This window comes from Equus przewalskii, chromosome 25 (genome assembly GCF_037783145.1).
Source record: "Equus przewalskii isolate Varuska chromosome 25, EquPr2, whole genome shotgun sequence".
Lineage (NCBI taxonomy): Eukaryota > Metazoa > Chordata > Mammalia > Perissodactyla > Equidae > Equus > Equus przewalskii.
In genome coordinates, this window is record NC_091855.1 from 43151155 (window position 1) to 43159336 (window position 8182).

The following is an 8182-nucleotide window of genomic DNA, read 5'->3' on the forward strand; positions in this document are numbered from 1 at the left end:
CCTATATGTGTCTCCTTAACCCATACTTAATCTCCACATAAAGACAATAACAAGGTCATAATTCTACCAAACATGATGCAACTATCCTTCATAAAACCCACTTGAAAGTAGGGAAATCCTGCAAGAGTGACGGGGACCTGTTAAAAGTCACAGGAGCCCATCTGAAGGGACTCCTACCGTTCAAATCTAGGGTAATTTCAGCATCAATATAAATAATGAGACTATCAGATTACAACTCACTGAATAAAATAAGATTCATGAGTCCATACTAACAAAATCAATCAATAAATGAAAAACCTATACGGGGAGGAAGGAAAGCTCTTCTTTACAGTAGAATGCCAATTAATAAATGTGGGAGGAGTGGTGGAAATAGGTGATTGCAGTATGGCAGCTATCACAGAGGTCATCGATAGAGGCGGGAACCACGGATGGATGCTAAGGCTGTGGGTGGACGTTTGGTGAGGAACAGGATATGGTATAACAGTGGAGTATCGCTCCCCGAGATGCTAGTCAAATATGAAACGGGAGATGGTGACTCAGCAGGCGCCACCTTGAGCAGGTCATGGATGTTTCGTGACCAGCAGTGGCCAGGAGGACATCAGGCACCTCCTGGTGTGACGCATGGAGAGGAACACACATCAGTTCTGTGGTCTTCTTACCAAGAATGCGAGGCAGGATCTGGTCATGAGGAACCCTCGACTGGACCCAGGTTTAGGGTCAACCTAGAGAACAAAGGCTCAAATTCTGTAAGAATGGAGGGGACACTAGAGGCAGGGAGAAGCTGGGGAACTGTTCCAGACCAGGGGAAACTGGTGGAACAGACAACTAACTGCAACGCGTGTTCCTGGAGAGAGCTTAGACCAAAAGGAAGAGACTTGTGAGCTGGCTGGTGAAATGTGAGCGGGGTCTGAGTTTGGCTCACTTGTTATTATCAAGTTTTGATCTCTTGATGGGAAGTTCATGTGAGGGTGCAGTGGGAGAGGGTCCCTGTTTTGTGGAGGCACACTCATTGAATTTAGAGGTTTGGGGGCATCATATCAAAACAAGATGATATATACCTAAATCTAGAAGAGGATGAGGGAGCAATCGTGATACAACGTCAACATCTGAGGAATTTGGGTGAGGGGAGTACGTGGCCCATGAGGGAGGAGGAAAACAGAGGACTGTGGCATCACAGAAGCCAGAAGAAGCAAGTATTTCAAAACCGAGAGAGGGAGCAGGTGAGCAGCCAGCAGAATGAGCACGTGGCCGCTGGGCTGGGCACACGAGGTTGCAGTTGACTGCGGAGAAAGGACTCTCAGCATCACGGTGGGCAGCGGACGCAAGGTGCGGAGGTGCAGAGGGATTGTTGAGGCATCCTATTAGAGACATTTTGGTGTTTAGGAAACCAGAAAACAGGACCTGCTGCAGGGGGACTGGTCATCGGGGTTTTAACAAGAAGAGAAATACTTGGGTACGTTTGTGCTCCGACGGGAGGAAGCCCATGACTGTGTTTGTGAAGGGGCCAGGGGACCGGACTCCGGAGCACAAGCACAAGAGCGGTCTTACACAGAACCAAGGACAGATTATCCACTGCAATGGAAGGAAGGGAGGAAGATAGGAATTAATCCATGTGAATACATAGATTTGGGGTGGGCAGATGCCCTCTGATGCCCTCAATTTTCTCAGTGAACTGTGAATGTCCAAATGAGTCTGTGGTCGTGAACTCAGTGGTGTGAAACCAATGGTGTGATTCTCTCCAGCCGCGCCGAGGATCCAGAACTTCCCACCACCCACTGGCCCCCTGCCTCCAGGAGTGGGTTTTTCTTTAAACCTCAGTGATTGGACCATTCTCCCCAAACCTCGTCTTTCAAGGGATGCTACGGGTGATGACCCAGAATTCACAAAAGGTAGCTGGCATTTCTCTTACTATAGAGGAGGATAAAAGCCTGTTTCCTCCGACAGGGCCTCCCTGGCATTGCATCCCTCTAAACTGCGAAGAGACATCCAACAGGTAATTACCATAATGCTCAACGGAGCTGTCACAGCGCAAGCCCCAAATGCTGGGAGGACCCGCATCCGTGGCAGCCTCGGGAAGGTGGGTTCTAGGGAGAAAAGCTTCTCGAAGCCAGACAGGCTGGAGCTGCAGTTCCAGCTCCATCCTCTCTCCGTGCTCTCATCTGTGAGTGGAGATAATGATCCGTCCCTTGTAAGTGTTGGGGAGGATTAAAGAAACGATCACTTAAACCAGGCAGAGGGAGCGCAGCAGATGGCACCTGCTGTAATGATAATTAGCCTAGCCTGTTTCACATTGAGAAAACACAGGCTCCGGGAGGGGAAGGGGCTGGCCCACTGAAAGCTAGCAGCCCTGGTGGGATGAGCCTGTCACCACCGACCTCAGAAAGAAATTCAGATCACAGCGGGGAGTGTGGGAGGAAATACCATTTTCCTTTACTGTCGATGGATATGCAAAGTTGCACGACTCTTTGGAAGGGCAATGGGGTCATGTTTAAAATATTACATATTTAAAATGTCATACCTTTGACACTGCAAACCTGCTTCAACAAATTTAGCCACCAGTAACACCTGCACAAGAGAATGGTGGCTATAAGCCCGAGACTGCTCACTAGAGCTTTACTCTCCATACTGAAGAAGTGATGGAAACCACAGAGAAATTATTAAATAAATAAAGGCGCATCCGCAGAACTTTCGCAACATAATGACTCCATCCGAACTCCTGCACTAAGAGAAAAGGAAACTCTAGCATGGCTTCTAGCAGCATAAGCATGTCTCCCGAGGATGACCCCAGCCTTCCGTTAAAATGCCTGCCTGAGAAAGCTCAGTGCTGCCCAAAGAATTTACTATTTGTTCTAGCCAACACCTGATGACAGGCCCCTGACCTCCCTTTCTTAGAGCATTTACTAAGAAAGGCTTATCATTGCGAGTCCTTTCTCTGTCCCTTTGAGATGTGTGTGTATCTCCTACAACCCGGGAGTGTCTTTCTCAAGGACCTGAAAGCCACCCTTTGAAATGGAACCATCAGGAAGGATGGGGCCTCTGGCTCCCAGTCTCTGTGGAGGATGGAATCCTGTCTTTGATCATTGCCAGCTGGCAGACACAGCTGACCTAATCCCCTCCACTCGGACCCACCTTCATGATTCTTCACCAAGCCCCCGGCTCACCCCTCCCCCTCCCTCATTCTCCCAAGACGCCGTCACCTCTGCACACATCCGGACGGAACTCAGCTCTTTCCCTACTGTCATCAGTAGTGACGGAATAAAACCTGTTCTCACGGCTTTAACTAATGCCTGGCTTTAGCTTTGACAATCCATAGAATGAAATAGTATGTAAACTTAAAAAAAAAAAAAAAAGGTGCTATGTGGATGGCACTCACAGTAGTACCCGGAACATATTAAGTGTATTTACTATTATAATTAACATTTTTCATCTGTTGGAAAAAAGAATGCATTATGGGTGTATACATATATTAAAATTCATTGAGCTGTAGACTTTAGTTTATATTATGCTTTTAATGGTTCTATTAAAATTTTTTTTAATGGAGACTGTTAAAACTATATGTTCTCACATGGAAAGTTATCCAAGATATACATTTAGATGAAACAAGCAAGTTTCAAATCAGTATGCATCATAGAATCATATTATATACATACACATCTATCTAGCATCCTAGAACATAATATTATATAGCATATACTATAGATAATGTTAATATGTGGAGAAAAATTAAATATTCCAAGGGCTTATGTATTTCTGGAACATTTGCACTGATTTTGCAAGTGTACACTACCTTTTCTTTAATCGTGTATAAGGAACGCCTCAGGGCAGCATTTGGAATCCGCCTGGTGCGGCTCGCCTTTCAGGCTATCAGCTGACCCGCAGACTCCCTTCTGGCCAGCAGAGGGCGGCAGGAGCGCCGCCCACCATCTCACCACCACCTCCCCGCACGTGGAGCGCCTGCTCCAGCCTCCTCGTGCTCTGCTATTTTTACACAATCCTTTGTTGGATTTTACTGTAAACTGAACACTCTGTGCTTCTTGACATGTTCTCCCATCTAGAAGCCTTTAAGTGAAATTAAACTCCAGTATGAAAGAAACAAACATTAACTAGTTGTTTACATTTCTCCAGACAAATAGTCATGGGCTCTTCAGAGCTGGAAGAGCAGAAATAACAGAAGTAACCGTTACTGAGCACCTACGACATGCTGGACTGGCCCTTTGCACACAGCATCCTACCTCAGTGAATTCTCACAACGATTAGATTGGTGTTGTTAATGCCCACTTTTCAGATGAGAACACACAGGTTCTGAGGGATTAAGTGATTCACCCAGGCTCAATCGCTAGTCGCTGGTGAAGGGAGAATCCAAACGCAGGCCAGCGGGGCCCTCAGATCTTGCTTTGCCGTCTATAAAGTCCTCACTTGTACCCAAATTTATGGATGAAGAAATTAAAACCCAGTGTGTGTTGGTGGCACCCCCTCAATCAGAACTCAGGTATCCAGATACCCAGAACATGCTTTTGCTAACGCTCCCTCTGCCTTCAAGTCTTTATCGAGTACCCAGTATGTGCCCAGCTGTGACCAGTGCAGAAACAGGAAGCCCTGCTATCTCTCTCTGACTTGCTATGTTGTTCAAAATTCAAAAAGAAACAAACGGTAAAAAAGTTTCCTCCCAATCTTCTGTGCCCTCCCCCCGCCCCGCCAACACCAGCCAGCCACCCAGCTCCACTCCCAAGACAAACTGCGTTACCAGCTTGCATATTTTTCCAGAGATTACTTTATCGGCATATAAATCAATGTGTATTTTTTTTCAGAGTTGCAGTTCCCTGACAATGGTGTCCCCTAAATGTCACCTAGCATTATTATTACTGCTATCCCCATATTACAGAGGCAGAACCTGAGACTAAGGAGCTGGGGTGAATGGCCCAAGGTCACCCAGCAGGACAATCAAGGATCTAAGTCTAAGAATGGCTCTCTGGGGCCGGCCCAGTGGCGCAGCGGTTAAGTGCGCACGTTTGGCTTCGGCAGCCCGGGCTTTGCCAGTTCAGATCCTGGGTGTGGACCTATGTACCACTTGGCAAGCCATGCTGTGGTAGGCTTCCCACGTATAAAGTAGAGGAAGATGGGCACGGATGTGAGCTCAGGGCCAGTCTTCCTCAGCAAAAAGAGGAGGATTGGCAGCAGTTAGCTCAGGGCTAATCTTCCTCAAAAAAAAAAAAAAAAAAGAATGGCTCTCTGACTTGGGCAGGCCTCTGGGCCCTGGTCTCCCCTCGAAACCTTGCTCTTACCAGTGTCCCCTTTGTGTCTGTGTCCCTCTCTCCCTCCCCCTCTCCGGCCTCCCTTCTTTCCCATTCTCTCTCTCTCCCACTATTTTTCTCTCTCTCTCCCACTATTTTAACCACTTACACATTTTTACATACCCAGCGTGTTGCTAAGTTTGAGTCAGAGGTGGGAGGACCTTAAAGATGAAATCCAACTCTGACACTTTACAGATGGACAAACTGAGGCCCAAGAAGTCTCCCACACATGTCCAGATTTCTAAGTCCAGCCTGTGCTCAGCTGTTCCACTTCCCACCTCTGCCTGCCCAACCCCCTCCTCCCCACACATCCCTCACATGGACAGCTAGCTGGGTCTGGCTGCAGCCAAAGAGATCTTCCAGAAACACTCACCTAATCAGTCTGTACTTTGCCTAGCAACCCTCCAACGGTCAAAACGCTGGCCCTGCTACCTTCTCTACTTTCCTCCTGCGACAGGCAGAATCTTGTCCATGAGGCTTCCAACCTGCTGTTCCCCCTCTCGCCCTGACTTGGTTATTAGCTAGCCATCCCTCAGTCTTGGATCTCCCTGGTGCCTGATCCAGAGGCACTCACAGCTTCTCCCTCATCTCCAACTTCAGTCTCCCTGGCTAGACAGTGAGCTCCAAGAACAGTGCCTGCGCCTGTCTTTTCACCACGATGTCTCCAGTGTCTGGCGCTGTGCTCTATCCCTCCCCACGCTACCACATAGGCTCAACCAATGTTTGATGGAAGGATGAACGAATGAACGCTCGGGCAGAGGGAAGAGCAGGACCCCAGGAGGGAGGCGTGCAATCCAAAGTTGTGTGCAGGTAATACCAAGCATTCCTGCGGAAGGAGACTGAGGTGTGTGCACACAGTAATTGGGTGAAATAGAGTTAGGAGATTCCCTTACGTCTATTAAGCACCTTAACATCTGTACCAGGCCCTGTACAAAGAGCACACAGACGGACAAAGTACGGCCCCGTTAGTCCTCAGAGGAGCCAGGCCTGTGTATGTTCTCAGCATTTGGGTCTGATGAAAGCCACTCTCCCATCCAAATCCACAGAAGCACCTACACAGCCTATTCTGCATATAATCTGAAAGGGGTCACAGCCTCCAGAAGCCCAGCCAAACACCATGGCTTACATATCCTAAATTTAGCTGGAACGAGAGAAATCCAATGAGAGCTTGGAGCATGAGCCATAATGGAAATGAGGAACGGCGGGCCTCAGAGGAGGTCGCGGGGACAGGGGCTTGGAGGCAGGAAAGGGACGGCGGTGGGAGGCCCTTGCGTTCAGGTTAAGAAATTTGTTCTATTCTGCCGGGTACACAGAACTGAGCCAACATTTCAGAAAAAGTACCCTAATCTCGAACCCGGCCCAGAAAGATGACGCAGACGGCGCGCGACCCCACGCCATAGGCGATTGCTTCGCCCCCACCAGGTGCATTGTGGGGCTTAGAGGCACCTGCGGAACACCCGGTCTCGCGATCCAGCGAGATTCACGCGGATGACAGAATTGGGCAGGAAGGGGCCGACAATGCTTCCCCTCCTGGGGGTAAAGTCCCGCCCCTTACCCGGGATGGACCAATCCCAAGGCCTTCCGATCCTGCCCGCGGGGATTGGTCCGCGGGCGAGGAGACTGAGCCGGCCGCGAGGCACGTGACCGAGCGCGAAGCGGGGTGGTCCCGGAGCCGGGCGGGAAAGGGCGGGAGAGACCGAGACCCGACGCCGGGTTCGGGGACGGCGAGGCCCGCGGGGTGCCCGCCAGGTCCTGCCCTCTGCACGTGGCCGTCGGCGGGCGCGTCCGGTCGCTTGCTCAGTAAGGCGCCCGCCCACTAGGTCCCGGGGCTCACTGTCGCGGTGATGTGGCCCTCGGTTCCCTCGCCTGGGACAGGCGCGCGGGGCTGCCGGGCCTGCGTGGGCGGACGCGTGGAAGTGCGCCGCCGAGTCTGCAGCGGCCCGGGACGCGCGCTCCCCGCTCCAGCCGCTCGGACAGCTGGCCGCGCCTCGTGGGGAGCAGAGCGGAGCCCCGGCCTGGGCTGACTTCAGCGACCAGTCGTAGGGAGGGGGTCTCTGGCGGACCTGCGCCAGTAGCTGCGGGCCGCTTGACTTTTGTTATCTCACTAAATCTGTCCGACAGCGGTGAGGGGTCAGGAGTGTCTGCGAGGCCCCTAGACTGGGAGAGACTGCTGAGGCCGCGCTGCCTGGAAGTGGACCAGCCAGGGTTGGACCCAGGCGTCAGTCTGCTCAACCCGCAGACACTCCTCTGGGTGGCTGTCGCCCCTGAGAAGCGAGGGCGGGCGAGCCACCTGGGAGCAGACACACACCCCCGTCAATGCCGCGCAGAGTCACCCAAGCTCTGATGACACTCCCTTTCCCGCTGCTTCCTGCTCAAGACATTGGTGACCCTGGAGGATGGAGCCCGCGGCTTCCCAGGCTCCCCTCCTCACCAGGGCAGAGCTGTCTGGTGTCTTGAGCCCATTACTCCAGGGGCGGGAAGCGTGTCAGGCGGGGCCAGGGAAAGAGGAGAAGCGGAGAGAAGGAGGAGCCTGGAAGCCAGAACTGGAAGGAGGGGCATGAGAAATGGGCAAAAGCTCAAAGAGAAACAACCACTGCAGCTTAGTCCATTCGATTCAACAAGTAGCTGTTGAACTAGTGGGCACCAGGCTAGGGATCTAGCATTAAAACAAGAGAGGTTGGAAATCCTTCCCCCATGGAACTTACCTTCTAGCACAGGAAGGAGACAATAAACAAGATAAACAGAACTCATACTATGTTAGAAGTGATGAGTGCTACTAGGAAGAACTAAAACTGGGAAGAGAGAGAGGAGGACTCTAGAAGAGGGGGAGAAATTGACATAAGGGGCAGGGAAGGCCTTACTGAGAGGGCGGAAGTGAGGAAAGGGCATCT